Consider the following 20773-nt stretch of genomic DNA (forward strand, 5'->3'; position numbering starts at 1 on the left):
GGGGAGGAGTGAAATAATCAAATGACGTCCAGCTCCTCCTCTCTAGATGTAATGGGTGGAGCCTGTCCTCGATTTCTATGTGCTTCTCATTTTCTCACTCCTCCGTCTGCTCCTGATTCGGAGACTGGTCAAAGTCAGATTAAATGAGTGTGTGTGTGTGTGTGTGTGTGTGTGTGTGTGTGTGTGTGTGTATATATATATATATATATATATATCTATAGATATATCTATATCTATATCTATATCTATATATATAGATATAGATATATATATATATATATATATATATATATATATATATATATATATATATATAGGGCATGTTTTCTAATTGCATTACAAAGAGGAGAGGAATGCAAGACCCTGCAAGAAAAAAAAAACAAAACAAAAAACACCATAACAACATTTTTAATGTTTTACTGGTTATAATGGGGCTTATATTGGTTTAAATGGAAACTGTATTGGTCCCTATGGGTCTTTACTGGTAACTGGTCACCTTGCTTGTTAAAACCACTGGAATTCTTTATTGGTTTCAATGGTTAAAAGTTGATGGTTTGTAATGTTTATAATGGTATTTTTAGTGTAAAGCATTATTTGCAAAGCATTAGGATTTCTGTGATGGTTTGTATTGGTATTTTTTATTTTTATTTTATTTTTTTATTTTATTTAATTTCTTTTGTCAGCAGGGTAGTTAAAAAGGAAAAAAAGAGGAAGAGGAAGTCATGAGCGAGAACACACAGACGTATCCTAGTGGAAGTATTTATTATCAAAGGAGCTCACACATGCAGAAATTCTGCTTCCCCTTCACACATAATTACTGAAAGAACACTGTGTGAAATTCCAGTTTATTAAGAAAAGCATTAGGCCTACAGGGATAATATCTTTGCAATTTTTTTCTTTTACATGTATTTCCTTTACTTTATTTGGCAATAAAAACTTGTTGCTTGCTGATCGTATTTTATCAATAAATGAAATATAAAACAATTGTTTCCATTTCACCAGTGTTTGTGGATAACAAATGATATCTAAAAAACATCATGTGCACTGCCGATCTTAACTATCACCCTTATCTGAGGGTTTATACGAAGCGTTTCACAGTAGTTTCTAGCAACAAGCACCAATAGGTGCTGTGGTTAAGATGAAGTCGTGACATTTGCCAAATATGGTAACCCATGCTCTGAATTGGTGCTCTGCATTTAACCCATCCAAGCACGCACACACACGCACACACCTTGAACAGTGGGCAGCTATGGATCCAGCTCCCAGGGAGCAACTCTTGCTCAAGGGCACTTCAGCCATGGGTATTGAGGGTGGAAGAAAGCGCTGTTCATTCACTCCCCACCACCTACATCTCCTGCCAGCAACGAGACTTAAACCTGCAAACTTCTGCTTACAAGTCCAATTCTCTAACCATTAGGCCACAGCAGCCCCCACACATGGCTACTATAGTTACTACATCTGACAATAAACAGATATGTGTAAATATCTATGTGTAAATTGCATCTTCAGCAGCTCAGATGTTGGGAGTGAATAATGACTGCTATGTTAATTTTTACATCCAACAAAAGAACACCTCAATCGCTTAGGAGTTATACATCTTCTCCGACTGTGAAACAATGGCGGACTGATGACAGCTCACTCAGGGCGGGCCTAAAGCCTTCTACACACTGCATGATTTTAGCAATCCTATAAGATCATTACTAGTCACACTGTGCGACATGGATCTAATAAACTTGGGTACGACGTGCATGTAGACTATACGATGATGACACCTACTGACTCGTAGGCTACAACACACGTTTCTATAGAACAGTAATTCTTAAAGTGTGGTCCGCGGACCACTAGTGGTCTGCCATCGCCCCCTAGTGGTCCGCAAAAAGATGACCTAAAACTCTCCTCTTTGGAGCCAGACATTCAGAAACGGATGTGTGATAAGCAGCAACACCCATCTCATTATATTAATATTCACGTTAAGTTTTATATGGTAATCTCAAAATCTAAAATCCACAGATCAATTAGTTTTGTAATGTACTAGTTTTTGTTTCATTTGTAAAATCCCAATAATTTCAGTGATATTGGACATTAAGGGGAACATTCTTTTCAGCATTTTATTGTTACCATAGTTACAACCATAGACTTACTATACCCACCACCTCAGTTTTAAACTAATGGCTCTTTGGAATGGCATTAAGTGGGACCTAGGCTGTTACAGTATGTTTAATTGTAGTTTTTTTTTTTTTTCCACATGTGCAGTTTGTTGTTCGTATTAAGCTGCAACTCATTTCGCATTTACTTGTTCAAATTAAATAAAAATTAATATAATAATTTCTGATCATATCATTGCATTTGTGTTTGAATAATTAGTTTTTGACTTGAAACAGTCACATATTAAACTTAAATTTAGCTTATCCTTCCTATTTTGTTGGTTTTTGGGGGCGTGTTAGAGTGGGATTCTGTTAGGTGGTCCTCAGAAAAAAAATGGAAGATAAAGTGGTCCTTGGGCTGAAAAAGTTTGAGAAACACTGCTATAGAAGAATAAAACATCATTAGCATGTGCTAGTGGTAAACAAAAAAAGCATAATGAATCACATTTTGACAGTTGTAGTTTTTAATGTGTGCTGAAAAAAAGTGGGAGCGGCGAAAGGGGAAGAAATAAGAGCTTGAGATAAGCAGGTTTATGTTTTAGCGCCATGTCATTGATTTCATGTAGCATTTTTATTGGTTGGTCAGTAAACGTGGGTCGTGATTGCAAACACACTGTGTGAAGAACTAAAGTCACGGCCAATCTCAACGCACTGGATAGCTGACTAATCAGAGCACCTCGCTTTTCAGAACGATGAGCTTTGTAAAAATGTATTTCAGAAGGTGGGGCATAGAAAAGAAACAATAATGTACAGGTTGTGAAAAAAAAAAAAAAAATATATATATATATATATATATATATATATATATATATATATATATATATATATATCTTTTTTTTTTTACCTTAAACACATTTCATTACACCTAATACAATGATCTGTTTAGCAGCATTATATGACCCTTTAAGACCTGTTCACATGATATTTTCTAAATTATCCACGGTGCTACAGTAGTATTACAAATCTTCATTATTTGGAAAACGGTATTAATAAGTAATTCTGAACAGTCATTTTAGTGCAGTGACTAAAATGTACAGATTGTAAAGGTAAATGGTCACTTGGAGACACTATTAGTAGAAATGTGACTTTTAAATGACAGACTTGCTATCAGACGTATTATCCAGGGATGAAGACATGAATAGGTTCAAAATCAGAGGACAGTGGTTTAAAAAGATCTCTGGCTTCCTGCAAATCTGAACAATCGTTGTCTGATGGTGAAGTCTGCTCTCTCTTCTGTTGAAGATTTCTGGATCTGATGTCATAAACAGCAGCCACGCCCACCAGAGCAGAGAGAGCCAATCAGATCACAGCTTCAGTAGAACCGCAACAGCGACAGTCTTATGAGAGAAGAAATGAGCAACGTTACAAAACAGAAACTTGATTTGTCTAGTTTGTGGAAAGAAGATAAATATAGAGGACCACTGAGATACCTGAACATGTGATTTGACTGAGGTCCAGATGTGTGGTCAGGTTTCTGATGGGATTGTTAATCACACAGCTGTAGGAATCATCCAGACACTCAACCTCCAGAGGAAGAGAGAAACTGATGCTGAGATCAGACACACTGATGCTGGACAATAAACTGTTTCCTTTGTACCAGGAGAGAGTCACATGACCCAGATTCACCACTGAACACAGCAGCGAACAATTCTGCTGTGATGAAGATGAAGAAGATGATGAATTTTTTGGACAGTAAATGCTGATGACAGGAACAGGCAGAGGAGCTGACAAGAGATAGTAAAAAACAAATCTAATTTTCAGTAAGCAAACAAGCAGTTGTATTGTTCATTATTTGATGTCGAGTGTAAATTGTGATGTCAGTCAGTGAGAGTCTGATACTAACAGTCTTGATCTCTCTCAACATTGATAAAGGATTCAACACCATTACTGAACTGAATCAACACTAAATTAACTGTATAAGGGAACTTCTGCCTTCTGTACAGCTGCTTAGAGTTGAATTAAACTTGTTTCAAACTGGTGAACTTCACACTGGTATTGATCTGAATTGAACCAGCACTGAACTGACTCAAGCTAAATAATGGCACTCTTGTGTTTTAAAGCTGCTTTAGTCTCCATGGTTGAGTTTCCGTAATTGATTGTTTACACAAAAAGTACATGGCAAAAAATGTCTACACAGCAAAATCTCCAGTGTTAATTTAACACTCTGAGTATGGACTCATATAAACACTGAAGCAGTGTTAAAAGTTACACTGAAGCAGAGTTGAAGTTAATGAGATAATTAAGAAGTTAATTGAGTTATGATAGAGCATTATTGAAGACACCTGATGTTAACAAGCAGAATCACCAAACGAGAAAATCACAATTTGTGTGTCACCATTATAGTGGTCAGTGTTTGCTTTAGTTGGGATCTTGGCTTGTGGCTTTTTACTTTTAAACTTTGTTTAACAAGCCAACAGCAAAAGTCATCGGGTGGTGATGATTATGTTTTAATGTAATCATTGTTTGACCTGAATTACTGAACTAATTTACAGTGTTTTCTCTAAATAAAACTTCCGTTATTGATTGTAACCGCTTTGCTTCCACAATGAAAGCGTCTGCATTTTCTGTACATTTTGTAGCCATCTTTTGCAAGTGATTCCGATTTATTTTATTTTTTATTAAAGAGTGTTTAATTTAGGCACACACAGATAACAAGAATCAGCGTATCCAGATAAACAGATCTACTCTGAACATCACAAAACTAGATACTAAAAATTCACATAAAAACAGCAAAAATAAAATATAGTTAGAATAAAAAGTTAAAGACCGTTCAGCTCATAATTTATTCATGCCGCAATGCATGATGGGAGCCATGGATGAGTTTTTATTGGCTACAACATGCTTTTTTGATGGTCACCGTTGTTGTGATGCTCACGCTGATTCTTGATGTCTGTGTGTCTAAACTAGGGCTGGGCGATATATCTAACGATATGATCATGCGCATCTAATCAGTAAAGCTGCTTCCGTGATCACCGCTAAAATTGCCATTACATAATTTCAGTGGCATTTAATAGACAGCAGAGGTGGGACTTTCAAGTCACAAGCAAGTCTTCAAGTCATATCCAAATCCTCAAAGGGTTAAAGTTAATGAGATAATTAAGTGACTAATTAAATGATGATTGTGCATTAATGATGAACTTCTGCTGTTAACAATCAACATCACTGAAGTAAAGAGAAACACAAGAACTACAACTGAATTTAGCCACAGCCTTCAACTGAAAAAAAAAAAAAACACTATGTCACCATAATTGTGGTCAGGGTTTGCTTTAGGTAGTCTCTTGACCCTTTTACTAATTCAAAGCAATTTGATTCAAAACAATTGCAATATTGTTTTTGCAACAAACGTGTGCATTGCTGAATCAAACCTTGTAGTGACAGATGATCTTATGCTTTTTCTGAAAGTCCCACCTCTGATAGACGGAGCCGTAGATCGCTGACAAGCCACGCCATATCGCGTTCATTATCGCCTGCGGTAATGGACGCGATATGGCGTGGCTTGTCAGCGATCTACGGCTTTGTCTATTAAATGCCACTCCAATTATAAGCAGGTGATGGAGATTTTAGCGGTGATCACGGAAGCAGCTTTACTGATTAGATGCGCATGATCATATCGTTCGATATATCGCCCAGCCCTAGTCTAAACTAAAGATTTTTTTTTCTTTATGTAGAACTAACTTTTAAAAACATGTCACATTATGCCAAAAAAATGCTGGATTGTTATCTGTTTTTTTTTATTTACTTAATTTATGTGTACATTAAAGAAACCTGAACTTACGCATTCAGGACGCTACATGACAATTAGCTCAAACTACAATCAATAGCACACATGATTGTCTTTGCTCTGGTCCGTATGTTATAATTCTGTTACCACAGCCCCACAAAGTCTAAAGTAAATAACTGAAGGTTCAAGATCCCAACTAAAGCAAACACTGACCACTATAATGGTGACACACAAATTGTGATTTTTCTCGTTTGGTGAGTCTGCTTGTTAACATCAGGTGTCTTCAATAATGCTCAATCATAACTCAATTAACTTCTTAATTATCTCATTAACTTCAACTCTGCATCAGTGTTACTTTTAACAATGCTTCAGTGTTTATATTAGGGCTGGGCGATATATCTAACGATATGATCATGCGCATCTAATCAGTAAAGCGGCTTCCGTGATCACCGCTAAAATCTCCATCACCTGCTTATAATTGGAGTGGCATTTAATAGACAGAGCTGTAGATCGCTGACAAGCCACGCCATATCGCGTTCATTATCGCAGATGAATCGCCTTCGATATGAACGCGATATGGCGTGGCTTGTCAGCGATCTACGGCTCTGTCTATCAGGGGTGGGACTTTCAAGTCACAAGCAAGTCTTCAAGTCATATTCAAGTCCTCAAAGGGTTAAAGCTAAAGAGATAATTAAGTGACTAATTAAATGATGACTGTGCATTAGTGATGAACATCTGCTGTTAACAATCAACATCACTGAAGTAAAGAGAAACAAAAGAACTACAACTGAATTTAGCCACAGCCTTCAACTGAAAAAAAAGTAAAAGAAAAAAAAACCTATGTCACCATAATTGTGGTCAAGGTTTGCTTTAAGTAGTGTCTTGACCCTTTTACTAATTCAAACCAATTTGATTCAAAACAATTGCAATATTGTTTTCGCAAAAAAAACATGTATGCATTGCTGAGTCGAACCTTGCAGTAACAGATGATCTTATGCTTTTTCTGCTTATAACTCATGATGACTGAACATCATGAAATAGTGTTTATCTTTGGATAGTAGACTGACACTCAGCTATTACTGAACTGAAGTAAAAATTAAAAAAAATCACAATGCTTCAATGTTGAAAGACACAAAAGGAGACAATCAGTTCAGGTTTTTAGGCAAACACACTTATCACACGATCCTCAACAGTGGTGACAATTTTTCATACTGCAGTGCATGACGGGAATTTTTACTAAGGTTTTACCCAGCATGCAACATTTTGTTGATTGTCACCACTGTTGAGAGTCATATGCTGGTTCTTGATGTCTGTGTGTGTCTACAGAGTATAGCTTTTCAAATTTTGTATGCACTTAGTAGATTTAAAATTCACTTACTTTAATTTTTTTCCATAGTGTAGTTTTACTGGGTTGATTATGCTAAACTTAAATAGAGCTAATGTCAATTTGATTGTAATCTGACCACCTATCACATACAGATTAATTTCTTCTCTCTGCTTTACAGCACCACATGCAATGCTACATAAAGAGATCTAACATGAAAGTCAAGGGTCAAGAGCCCCACTAAAGCACACGCTGATCTCCATTATGGTTGCATCACTTTAACCAATAAAACCTCAACATCTGATCCTCTGTAATTCTCAAGAACAGCAGGTGTTCATCATTAATGCACAATCATCATTTAATTAGTCACTTAATTATCTAATTAGCTTTAACCCTTTGAGGACTTGGGATATGACTTGAAGACTTGCTTGTGACTTGAAAGTCCCACCTCTGCTGTCTATTAAATGCCACTCCAATTATGTGATGGCGATTTTAGCGGTGATCACGGAAGCAGCTTTACTGATTAGATGCGCATGATCATATCGTTAGATATATCGCCCAGCCCTACATGAAATGTCCGGATTACATTTGCTGAAATTTGATGTATGAATCTAAAGATACTGCATTGGATACTGTTTCCCAGAACGCAACGCGCTCCATGTAATGTTTCATCTTCAAACGTGTGAGTGAACTGGAGTCGGGGAATAGGAATTATAAATGTTTACAATTACAAATTATAACACACTTTGATACACATGTTACTGTAAACTACAAACTACCGCTGAGTATCTAAAAACAATATTGTAAGTAGGACATAAACTGTACTTTAATCTCTACAGCACTTTTCCAATCAAGTCAAATGACGTCACCTTTATCTCCATTGTGCTTTATACAGTACAGATTATGTCAAATATATTGAATAATACAAATATTGTAATAATATAATATATAAATAATTTGTTGGCAAAGACTATTTACAATAACTCTGCCCACCAATGCCTGGCTAAACATTGTTTCGTATACTTTAAAAGATGCCCATTCATCTGTAATATCGGTAGCGCAGCGTATTAAAGACGTGTGATGGAAGATTTTGACAGAAGCGACCCAAGTTACCAAATTAAAGGCTATTTCCCACTACATATCAGATCAGAAAGGCATTTATTTTCAATAAAAATGAAGGAAATATTAGAAAATTGGAAATAAAAAATCTCCTTAATAATACAGCGTGGTTAGCAGTATAGGGAGGTTTTTGTCCCAATAAAGTTGCATTCATTTAATAATATTTTTAAGTATGATAATTTAAACACACTATGTTATTGCATACTGTTTTATATTGTACTACAGTACTGAAATATAAATATGTACCACCTAACTCCTATTTACACAATTATTATTAGTTCTGTTCAGTATGTAAAGTCCATTAATTATGAAATGAGATCCACTGGGGAAAATAGCGTTGTTTACTAGTATGAATCCTTAATTAACAAGCCTTTGTAAAAAGAATGATCAGTACATTTATTTGTGAGGTAACAACCTCAGCAGCTGTGCTGAATTAATGTTTTGTCATGTGATACAATATAGCATACTTCTTTGAAATATTTGTTGCTTTTTGTATACTGTTTCACACACTATTATTTAAAAAATAGTAGGCAGTATACACTGTGTACTGGGCAGTAAGAAGTAAGCAGTAATCAAGTATGACATTTCATTGCATGTTGGCGTTTTTAAGATCTGGACAGTCTTGCTTCCTACTTCCTGTCGCGCGCAGATGCTCTCAAGTGAACAAGACCACAAGTGTGTGGTGGTCCTCTCGACCTCTCCACCACTCCTCACTCCAAGTGGGCCTCAAACCCAGGTCTCCGGCATAAGAGGCAGACGCACTAACAAGGAGGCTATGGCTACAGCCACTAGCGGCTGTCGCTAGTGCACCTCTTGAGATCGGGGAGTGAGGTTTACCTGTACAGCACTACTTGCTGGCCTCCGTTACACAAGGCATCAGTTGATTCACTAGAAAGTGAAAGTATTTTCAAGTCGGTGCATGAAATAAAACTTTTTTATTGATGATTGCAGTGTTAATAATTTTATGCCTATAATTCCTTGTATAATAAACCTGTTTTGAAAGACCTTTACAAAAATAACAATAAAAATGAGTAGTCAAGCTAGTCTTATCTTTTTTATCCTTGCAGTTCATCAGTTATGCTGTGATGCGTTATGAAATTATTGCAGGGGAATATTATTTATAATATTAAATTAATTAAAAAATAAAATAATATCAATAGGCCTGATAATCAGATAATCTAACAGGCCTACATTAATTGAAAATGCCAAATTAGATATAACTAAAGCGTATACATAACATAACATAACATAACTCTTTCTTTCTTTCTTTCTGTTCTGTTCTGTTCTGTTTCTTTGTTCATAGTGAATGAATCAACTGAAGTGAAACCACTCCTGAATAAAGAGGATGCTGATGAAGAGCATGAGCATCAGGGGATGAGTTTAGTTTAATAAGACAAGCCGACCACTGTCAATCACTGTGATATCATCAAGAGTTGAGCTGAACAACATAATTCTGATTTTATGAAAATAAATAAATAAATCCATGTGCTGTTGAGCTGTCAAACTCGTGTGATGCCAATGGCCTTGTGGGCAGCACGACAACATTTAGTGCCATTGTGTTTTATTGTGCATTATTAAATTATTTTGAAAATAATATACCTTGGAAAGGAGAGGGGAAATAAAGTACAATTTATAATAAAGAGGACACGCAGACTGACAAAATATGTATTCCTCCTCCAAAGATTTACAGATGTCCCCCTTCACTCGTGCCCCTTCTAAAATAATCAGTGCATGACGCCCCTGACACTACAATAAAAAAAATATTTGTCAAATAAATGAAACATTAATTTTAACTGAAATTGTTATAGCTAGCTTTTAGAGATTGCAGTGATACATGACATGGTGAAATATGACTCAGTGAATAATACTGAAAGTAGGTTAAGATTCATTTTAAAAGTGTGCCCCCTTAAAGCCTTGCCCCCCATCCCCAGTTACTGTGGTCTAGAACCACCCTAGTCTTGCATAGCCAGACCTTCAGACTGATGGCTGAAGGTCTGGGAACTTTGTTCATTTTGAATGGCTAAAACCCACCCAAGAGACCATTTGACTAACAGGTAAAGCAATCAATAACATTTCATTTTGTGGCACGTCATGTTTAGGGGTGTGAAAATGTCACAACAATAACAGGCCGGTGTTTAAAACTCTTGGACATATCTTACACAATCAATGCAGCAAAATATAAATATTTAACATTTTCTGTTTTGAAAATCCAAGGTTTAGTTGATACTGATAAGTGCTTATTGTCACAGTTGTTTCTTCACAGCTTCTTCTTCGATGAAGGAGTTTGGCATTTGCCAGACAGAAAGTTAAAGAATGCGACACACGTCTCCCACAAATCCTAAATAATTCAACCAATCTGATGACGACTTCAATACTCCTGAAGTGTTGCCAGATAGGTGTGCCATACATAGATATATGCAACGGTCTGAGAACCTTTAAGCATGTGTGTCTACAACAGCAAGTGATATACTTGTATCTGTGATAATTATGGTGAATAATGTCAAGTTGCCTGTTCCAAAATGGTGGATGCATCAACGTATCTGGAGCATTGAATAGGCTACATATATATGATGCCATATGCATAAGACGTTAATCAACATTCTGTGGACGTGAGTCACGTGATGTACCAGCTCAAAAGCAACCACTTTTCTCCTATGTGTTTTTGTGTATGCTCTGCCTTAAAGGAATGGTTAATTCTAAGGAGTGAATTATGTCATGAATTACCCTCATGGAATATACTGTATACATATATTATTTATAATCTTTAAAAATGTTAAATATTAAAGGGATAGTTCACCCAAAAATGAAAATTATGTCATTAATAACTCACCCTCATGTTGTTTCAAACCTGTAAGACCTCCGTTTATCTTTGGAACACAGTTTAAGATATTTTAGATTTAGTCCGAGAGCTCTCAGTCCCTCCATTGAAGCTATGTGTACGGTATACTGTCCATGTCCAGAAAGGTAAGAAAAACATCATCAAAGTAGTCCATGTGACATCAGAGGGTCCGTTAGAATTTTTTGAAGCATCGAAAATACATTTTGGTCCAAAAATAGCAAAAACTACGACTTTATTCATCATTGTCTTCTCTTCCGTGTCTGTTATGAGAGATAGTTCAAAACACTGCAGTGTAATGATATCCGGTTCGCGAACGAATCACTTGATGTAACCGGATCCTCTTGAACCAGTTCACCAAATCGAACTGAATCATTTTAAATGGTTCACATCTCCAATAAGCATTAATCCACAAATGTTAGCTTTTTTTAATGTGGCTGACACTCCCTCTGTGTTCAAACAAACCAATATCCCGGAGTAATTCATTTACTCAAACAGTACACTGACTGAACTGCTGTGAAGACAGCGGTGAAGACTACATCCCTGAAAGACAGCGGAGACCAGGACAACTAGAGCCCCAGATACTGATCCCCTGTAAAGACCTTGTCTCAGAGGACCACCAGGACAAGACCACAGGAAACAGATGATTCTTCTGCACAATCTGACTTTGCTGCAGCCTGGAATTGAACTACTGGTTTCGTCCGGTCAGAGGAGAACTGACCCCCAACTGAGCCTGGTTTCTCCCAAGGTTTTTTTCTCCATTCTGTCACCGATGGAGTTTCGGTTCCTTGCTGCTGTCGCCTCTGGCTTGCTTAGTTGGGGTCACTTCATCTACAGCGATATCATTGACTTGATTGCAAATAAATGCACAGACACTATTTAAACTGAACAGAGATGACATAACTGAATTCAATGATGAACTGCCTTAAACTGTCATTTTGCATTATTGAGACACTGTTTTCATAATGAATGCTGTTCAGTTGCTTTGACGCAATGTATTTTGTTTAAAGCGCTATATAAATAAAGGTGACTTGACTTGAAGAGAGAACTGAAGATGAACACCGAGCTGAGCCAAATAACGAATGAATCGATTCAATCGATCAACAGACTCATAAGAAAAGACAATGTTGAATAAAGTCGTAGTTTTTGCTATTTTTGGGCCAAAATGTATTTTCGATGCTTAAAAAAATTCTAACGGACCCTCTGATGTCACATGGACTACTTTGGTGATGTTTTTCTTACCTTTCTGGACATGGACAGTATACCGTACACACAGCTTCAATGGAGGGACTGAGAGCTCTCGGACTAAATCTAAAATATCTTAAACTGTGTTCCGAAGATAAAAGGAGGTCTTACTGGTTTGGAACAACATGAGGGTGAGTTATTAATGACATAATTTTCATTTTATCGGTGAACTAACCCTGTACTGTATTTAATATTTACGATGTGTATGTGTTCTCATTTATTAAAATATTTTCTGTAACAATCCTTCAGTTGTTAGTTGATAGTTGTGTTCTTTCAGCTGTGACTGTGTTGTGTGGCTTGCATATTGCTTTATTCTAGTATTCAGTTTGTTTACTCAAAGTAATTCTCCTTTTGAGGTCATAAACCCACATAGCAACATTTTGTCGGCCCAGATCCGGCCCACATCTGGCACCCATGGACAGATGATCTGGCCCACATGCAGCGTGGAATGATGGCACTTGGGCGGACCGCTCCTGTTTGCCAGATTTGAGCCACAAGCAGGCCATAGCAATGCCACATGTCAGCCAAGAGTAAAGAAATTAACCAGAAATGGACCTTATCTGAGCCACAAAATCTGTGTATATTAAATATGAAGTAATTTCAGCCTTAATAAGCCTGTTAACAAGCAGAATCACTGAAGGAAAAAAGAACAGAGAAAGAGAAGCTGCATGTTAGCAGAAACACAAGAACTACAACTGACTTCAGCCACAACCTTAGATGAAATCAATTGAAGATAAAAGAAGACATTTAATCTCTGGAGATGTTACCAGAGGAGGATTAAACAACTCCACAAACAGCATTACCAGCTTCACTTATTACTAACTGACTTTATTTCTGTTAGACATCTACAAAAGTTTTAATGAGAATTAACAGAGGTTTAACTCTAATGTGTGTCACCATAACAGTGATTAGTGTTTCCATTAGTTTGGCTCTTAACTCTTATTCTATTGTTTATCTTTTTTGACTGCTGTGACAGTGTGTTTGTTAAACACATTTGTGGCATCAAAGCAAACTAATTGAGGTCAGGTGATGGCGGTTATCTGTTGATGGTTTTATAATCCTCATGGAAGAGGCTGATTTGCTTGTTTTATCTAACAGTTGTTTCATTAATATATTCACATCATAAACCACGTGTTTCTGCCACATGAGAGCCAGCAATATTACAACAATCAGTTAGAAGATTTTAACAAACATGAAAAAGTCGATCTATGATGACACACACAGACATCAACAATCAGCACATGAATCTCAACAATGGTGAGAATCAAATGTACCTTGCTGCAATGCATGCTGGGTACTAGCATAGTACAAAACCCCAGCAATTATTGCAACATGAATAAATTATGCAACTGAATTGTCCTATTATTTTGTTTAATTCAAAACATTTGCTTATATTTTTTGCTTTTGATCAGTTTATCTAAATATTTTTGATTGTCACCATTGTTGAGATTCATGTGCTGATTGTTTATATCTGTGTGTGTCAGCATAAGTTAAGTTTTTTAAGCTCATGTTTGTTAAAATATTTTAACTGATTGTTACAAAACTGCTGGATCTCATGTGGCAGAAACACAGGGTTTGTATGAATGTATCATTGGAGCAACATAATTGCTAGACTAAAAAAAACTTTAGTAAACCAGTGTACTTCATGATGATTATATCACCACAACAGATAACAGCCGTCACTTGATATCAAGCTACTCTAGCATTGTTTGAAGCTGCAAATGTGTTTAACAAACACACCATCACAGCAGCCAAAAAAGACAAAAGATAGAATAAGAGTTAAGAGCCCAACTAATGGAAACACTAATCACTGTTATGGTGAAACACATTAGAGTTAAACCTCTGTTTATTCTCAATAAAAAAAAATGTAGATGTCTAACAGAAATAAAGTCAGTCTGGTTAGTTACAAGTGAAGCTGGTAAAGCTGTTTGTGGAGTTGTTTAATCCTCCTCTGGTGACATCTCCAGAGATTTAATGTCTTCTTTTATCTTCAATTGATTTCATCTAAGGTTGCGGCTGAAGTCAGTTGTAGTTCTTGTGTTTCTGCTCTTCTCTTTTTCTGTTCTCTACTCTCCTTCAGTGATTCTGCTTGTTAACAGGCTTATAAAGACTGGAATTACTTCATATTTAATATATACACATATTTTGTGGCTCAGATAAGGTCCAGTTCTGTTTAATTTCTTTACTCTTGGCTGACATGTGGCATTGCTATGGCCTGCTTGTGGCTCAAATCTGGCAAACAGGAGCGGTCCGCCCAAGTGCCATCATTCCACGCTGCATGTGGGCCAGATCATCTGTCCATGGGTGCCAGATGTGGGCCGGATCTGGGCCGACAAAATGTTGCTATGTGGGAAAGGGCCTTGGAATTGTCAAAAAATTCCTTGTAAAAAAATGACTGTGACAGAGTGCCTAATAGAAAATACTTGATTGCTGAAAAAAAATTCATAATATGATGAATTGTTCAGAATTAAGTTGAATATGGCATTTCATATGAAAAATAAAGAACATTTATTTGGGGGTGAATATATACATATCAATGTTTCGATACATATCTATACTGAAATAATTGAATCGGCTCAATATCACTTTTTACATTTTGGTGTTATTTAACTGTAATGCATTTTTGTCAATTAAAAATGAATTAATTTATTAATGAAAATATTTTAAAACTTGTCATACAGTAGCTTATCAATAACATATTGCTTCGACAAATAGCTGTCAAGTGAACTAAAATCAAAACTGCCACAAGGCATTGTGTTTCAAAGCGAAGCCCACACTTTGCTCACAGGAATCACCGGCTTATCCAGTGTTTCTGCATCTCAGTGCAGCTCAGGTCAGTGAATGAGCTGAACTTTTTCTGCATATTGTCCAAGTTAACATGCATTTGGCAAATCAACTGGCAGCAGTCACATATAATTTTTTCATTTGCATAATCTACAACGTTTTTGTGGGGAGATGATTACAGCATTTCACTATGAGACGATGATTTCAGAGAAATAGTCATTTAATTTAGCACACTAACATGGTCTTAATCTTGAGCTCTCAGTGTGCACCAGATTGATGAATTTAACTTTAAAATATACAAACCTTTAAAAAAAATTACAGAATTTTATTCTACTAGTATATATAATGTTACTGATACTTTTTTATCTTGTGTAGTGTGCTTTGTTGCCTTATAGAATCTATAAGAATGCAAACTTTAAAAAAAGAAAGTAATTTTACATTGCATGTGTTTTTGTACAATATTCCCTGATAATAATATTTAATATCTCTGATGATTTACTCTCTGTGTTTAATGTTTGACTTGCAACATTATTTATTATCACATTTTTTTTTATTCCAATTAAAAATGTATAAATAGCATTTATTTTATATTGTAGGTTAACAATTGTGATCTATTTGCTTTAAGCGATGATTATTATGTATTTTAATAACACTTTTTTTTAGTATGAAAAGAATATCAGAATTCAGAATTGAACAGTTTAAAAGTTTATTGTTTTTTTTCAAAACTTAATTCATTTATTTATTTATTTACTTACTTATTTATTTGTTTTCAATTCAATCGATTTGTTTACCTTATCTATTGTTTTCATTTACTGTGTAGGCCTATATGAGCTTTTTTGCAAAAAGGTGAAAAGGTCTCTGGCCCATGCAAACACCAGATGGCAGCAATGCTTGACTATAGTTAGTGATCGGAGAAATAAACTTTTCAAAGATTCAAATCAATGGAACCAATTGCTTCGCAAAATGATTCACTTTCTCGAAGCATTCAAAACACCACACGCTGGTGACACTTTACGGTCGTTAATGGAACGAAAACTCAGGCCAAACATGCATAAAACAGCACCTAACAAGCCCAGTGCAAAGGTTTTATTAATTTATTTATTTAGTGGGCTGTCATGTATAAATTAAGTAATAATCTGATACCATTAAATAAGTGTGGGTTTATGGGTTCTTGTAGCAATTTTCAGGGCTTATTTTGTTTGTTCTATCAGCTAAACGAAAGATCGCATGATTCACGGGTTCACATCATCATCGCCTTCAGCGACAAAACATTGTAATTTCGAAAAGTCTCGAAACAGTTATGACATGAAGCCTCCTACAAGCTCCGAACACCTAGTGATTCGAAACAAAAGATTCGGGGGAAAAAAAATCGAAGCTTCTTGAAGAAGAAGAAAAAGAAGATGCTGGCTGCTGCTGCCGCCGCCGGCAGGATTTCTGGAGCATTCCACTGCATTTTTTTTCCAGATTTTAGAAGCATAAACTTATTGTTCCTTCTTTCATCAGTAATGTATTTTTATTTGTCGGTCACTGTTGGTATGAAAAGCTCTCTGTTAGTTTTAAGTTCGTTTTGTTAATGTCTCTGACGCTGACAGTAGGTTGGGTGTGGCGGTCGGGTTTATGCATCGATATCTGATTTTGTGCGAAATTGCAATAAAATGAAGGGAACTTTACGCATTTTTTTGTTTTTATATCTAATGTGGGGTAAGTGTGTGTTTATGTTTACTTTAGGATTCCCTTTGAACATGAATGCTTTGAGTAAATAACTGTTTCTGTTTGTTCCGCAGGCGTGTTCGTTGCGGATACTGATGCTGTAAAGTCAGTGTCAGTGATGGAGAGACAATCTGTTACTCTAGACTCTGATCTCACTCAAATACAGGGATTTATTCAGATACAGTGGAGGTTTGGAGATTATGGTCCAGTCATTGCTGAAACCGATGGAAATCTCATATCTTTATGCTGAGAAATTCAGAGACAGGCTGCATCTGGATCATCAGACTGGATCTCTGACCATCAAAAACATGAGAACAACAGACTCTGGTCTTTATCAACTAGTGATCAGCCACAACACTGGGACCTCATATATGGCATTCAGTGTTACTGTCTATGGTAAGGACACATTTATTGATTGAGTCATTTAGATGTCTTCACAATTTTATTATATATATATATATATATATATATATATATATATATATATATATATATATATATATATATATATATATATATAGCCATGGCAACACTTACACAGTCTTGTGAACAGGTCTTTTAATTTAATGCAAACATAATAAAACACAAAGAAGCCTATAGTGTGTTGTGGAAATTCCCAGTATATACAACCTCAGCCTCAGGGCAGTTCTGTAGTCTTACTACAACATATCACTGTCTTTGTGGTGGTCTTTTGACCATAGAATCTTTAGTACTTCTATTCCTCAGCTGCGCAGCATGATACAGTATACCAGACACTCCCAAGCTGCTCTTTGCAGGAATGAAAGTTTGTTCATGGTCGGGAGCCCATTGGTCACAACAACCAAGAGCGCTCTATGAAGGTAAAATGACATCAAAACGATTTGCATACGCAGGGTAATATTTGTGGAAATGTACATAAGACTGTAAGCATAAATTAAATTTGCATGTGCAAGAGAAGCTTTGTAAAAGTGTAAATCGCATTTCAAGCGTAAGAAAAAATGATTTGCAGCATTTTACTGTTACTCGTAAGTGTAATTCATTTATTGTGAAACTGCAGCTTCATGCTAATGCTAAATAAATATAATCTGCATTCTTCTATCTAGGGCTGTGCGATTAATCAAAATCGAATTGCAATCGTGATTTGAGACATTGCGATTTTGCTAATCGCAAAGCCTGCGATGTGGACGCAATATTACTCTGTTCCAGAACATATGCTTGGACCACTAAATAAAAAGACTGCTATTGTTAAAATAAGTATGAGGGTTAGATTATTTAGTGTAAGGGTCATTTAAAGAGTGATAACAAAGCGATACAAAATATGTGGAAACCACTCATTGCATCACACCATCTCCTGACTGCATTATTATTAGTAAAATAGAGGCATTAAAGCAGGGATAGGCTACTCCGGTTCTGGAGGGCCACTATCCTGCAGAGTTTAGCTTCAGCCCTCATAAAAACTCACCTGCCTGTATCCATCTAGTAATCCCGAAAACACTGATTGCCTTGTTCAGGTGTGTTTAATTAGGGTTGGAGCTAAACTCTGCAGGACAGTGGCCCACCAGGACCGAAGTTGCCAATCCCTGCTTTAAAGAGTGTGTGTTTTTGTAAGGGAAACAGGCCAATTTAGCTCAAAGAGAGTCATTTAAAATTTTAAAGGGAATTTGAACATAATCACTGTTTCACGGCTGATCACTGCGATTCACTGAACGAGCCGTTTAACATCAAATCTGCACTGGATATTAATATCCAAAGTATAGTGAAAACACCATCAATTAGCACAGTAACTAGATAGGCAGTTTAAGACATTAAGTGAATTAAAATGTGAATCCCAAGATTACAGCAATATGTGAAATTGCATAGACATGAACAGCCATCAATCACTTAATTAGAAACACCAGTTCAGCTCAGAGTATGGAGGTTAGTTACTTGCGTTGCTTGTTTAGGGTATTGCCTTTGTTGTTGTTGTTGTTGTTGCCAAAAAGGGGGTTTCCCAAGGTTCCTAAATAGCTGGAAGTTCAGTAGTCTTTCAAGTGATGTCTTGGGAAACCAGTCGTTGGGTGTTGGCTGAAGATGCTGAGTTGTGGGCTGGTTGAAGTTTCAGAGTTACAAAACTTAACTCAGAACAAAAACTCTCAACAGAAAAGAAAAGAAAGCAGGCTGAAACATGCTGAAATGCAGAGGTGGGAAGTCCAGGGGCCAAAGAGTAAAAGTCCTGCCATATTTTTGTTCCACCCATGAACTCATCAGACGATTTCATCAGAGGAGGAACCAAGTCATTCCTTCCAAGTCACAAACGAGTCTTGAGTCAAATCCCAAGTCCCCAAAGAGTTAAAGTTAATGAGATAATTAAGAGACTAATTAAATGATGATTGTGCATTAATGATTAACATCTGCTGTTATTGAGAATTACAGAGGATCAGATGTGGATGTTTTATTGGTTAAAAAGATGCCACCATCATGGAGATCAGTGTTTGGTTTAATTGTGCTCTTGACCCTTGTTGTGCTAGATCTCTCTCTGTAGCTCTGCATGGGTTGTTGTGGAGAAGACAGAACTGTGACATATGAAAAACATATAGTTACAATGAGCTGGTTTAACTATATCTCAAATAGTTTCTTTTTTTTCTTATTACATGTCTAGGTTTTGAATAATTCCAGTGAAACTACAGCATGCACACAAAAAAAGCATTGCTCTAATATTTACAGGATATGTATTTTTTTATTTATAACACATATAAAAGTTTGAACTCTAGTGCTTTTTAGACACACACAGATATCAAGAACCAGCATATGAATCTCTACAATGGTTACAATCAACAAAATGCTTCATGTTGCAATACATGAATTACTCCCATAATGCACTGCAGTATGAATAATAATTTTCACCACTGTTGAGGATCACATGATAAATGTTCATGGCTAAATGCCTAAATCAATTTTTTTTTTCTTAATATTGAAGTGTTATAAAGCATTATATGGTGGCATTTGCATAATGAGATTTCTCTCTTTTTTGTGAAAGTGACATACAGTTAAGTGTGGTGACCCGTACTCAGAAATCATATTCTGTATTTAACCCATCCAAAGTGCACAGACAGAGCAGTGAATTCACGGCAGTTCTCTCTAACAACTAAGCCATGAACTCTTCTCATATAATCAAGAAATTTAATCAAGATCATACAGTCATCAAAAGCATAAGTCACCTGCTAGATCAAGAGTTGTAGCAGCATTGCACAAATGTTTGCTTCAAAACAATAATTCAATTGTTTAGAAGCAAATTTTTAAACACTGTTTAAAGGCTCAAGATATCAACTGAAGCAAATACTCACCACAAATATGGTGGCAAAGTGTTTTTTTTTTTTTTTTTTTTTTTTATTGATTTCATCCAAGGCTGTGCTTAAAGTCAGTTGTAGTTCTTGTGTTTCTCTTTTCTTCAGTGATGTTGATTCTAAACAGCAGGTGTTCATCACTAATGCATCTTCATTTAATTAGTCACTTAATTATCTCATTAACTTTAACTCTTTGAGGACTTGGGACTTGACTCAAGACTCGTTTGTGACTTGGAAGGAATGACTTGGTTCCTCCTCTGGTGAAATCGGCTGGTGAGTTCATGGGTGGAACAAAAATCTGGCAGGACTTTTACTCTTTGGCACTTGGACTTCCCACCTCTGCTGAAATGGCACTGAAAGAACGTAAAAAAGTAATGGCAAAAAGCATGGCTAAAAGTGATGACTAAAAGCAAATGAGACAAAAGATAAAAGCAGGCATGACTAAAAGCTAAAGCAAAAAAGTGAAAGCTTAAAACAATTTAGTTTGATGGTGTTCTGAGTATTTAAACTGGGCCGTGTGACATCTCCCAAATGATGTCTTAACCAATAAGATATTGTCTTTGCTCGGGGCATTGTATATTTCTCCAC

General features: G+C 36.2%; 1 protein-coding gene across 4 annotated transcripts in view; it reads right to left on the reverse strand.

Moving 5' to 3' along the window:
- LOC113071685 (hepatocyte cell adhesion molecule-like) overlaps positions 1-20773 on the reverse strand; it is an 89633-nt gene that overhangs the window by 38685 nt on the left and 30175 nt on the right. The gene's annotated exons all lie outside the window — the stretch shown is intronic.

Source organism: Carassius auratus, unplaced genomic scaffold (genome assembly GCF_003368295.1).
Source record: "Carassius auratus strain Wakin unplaced genomic scaffold, ASM336829v1 scaf_tig00007853, whole genome shotgun sequence".
NCBI lineage: Eukaryota > Metazoa > Chordata > Actinopteri > Cypriniformes > Cyprinidae > Carassius > Carassius auratus.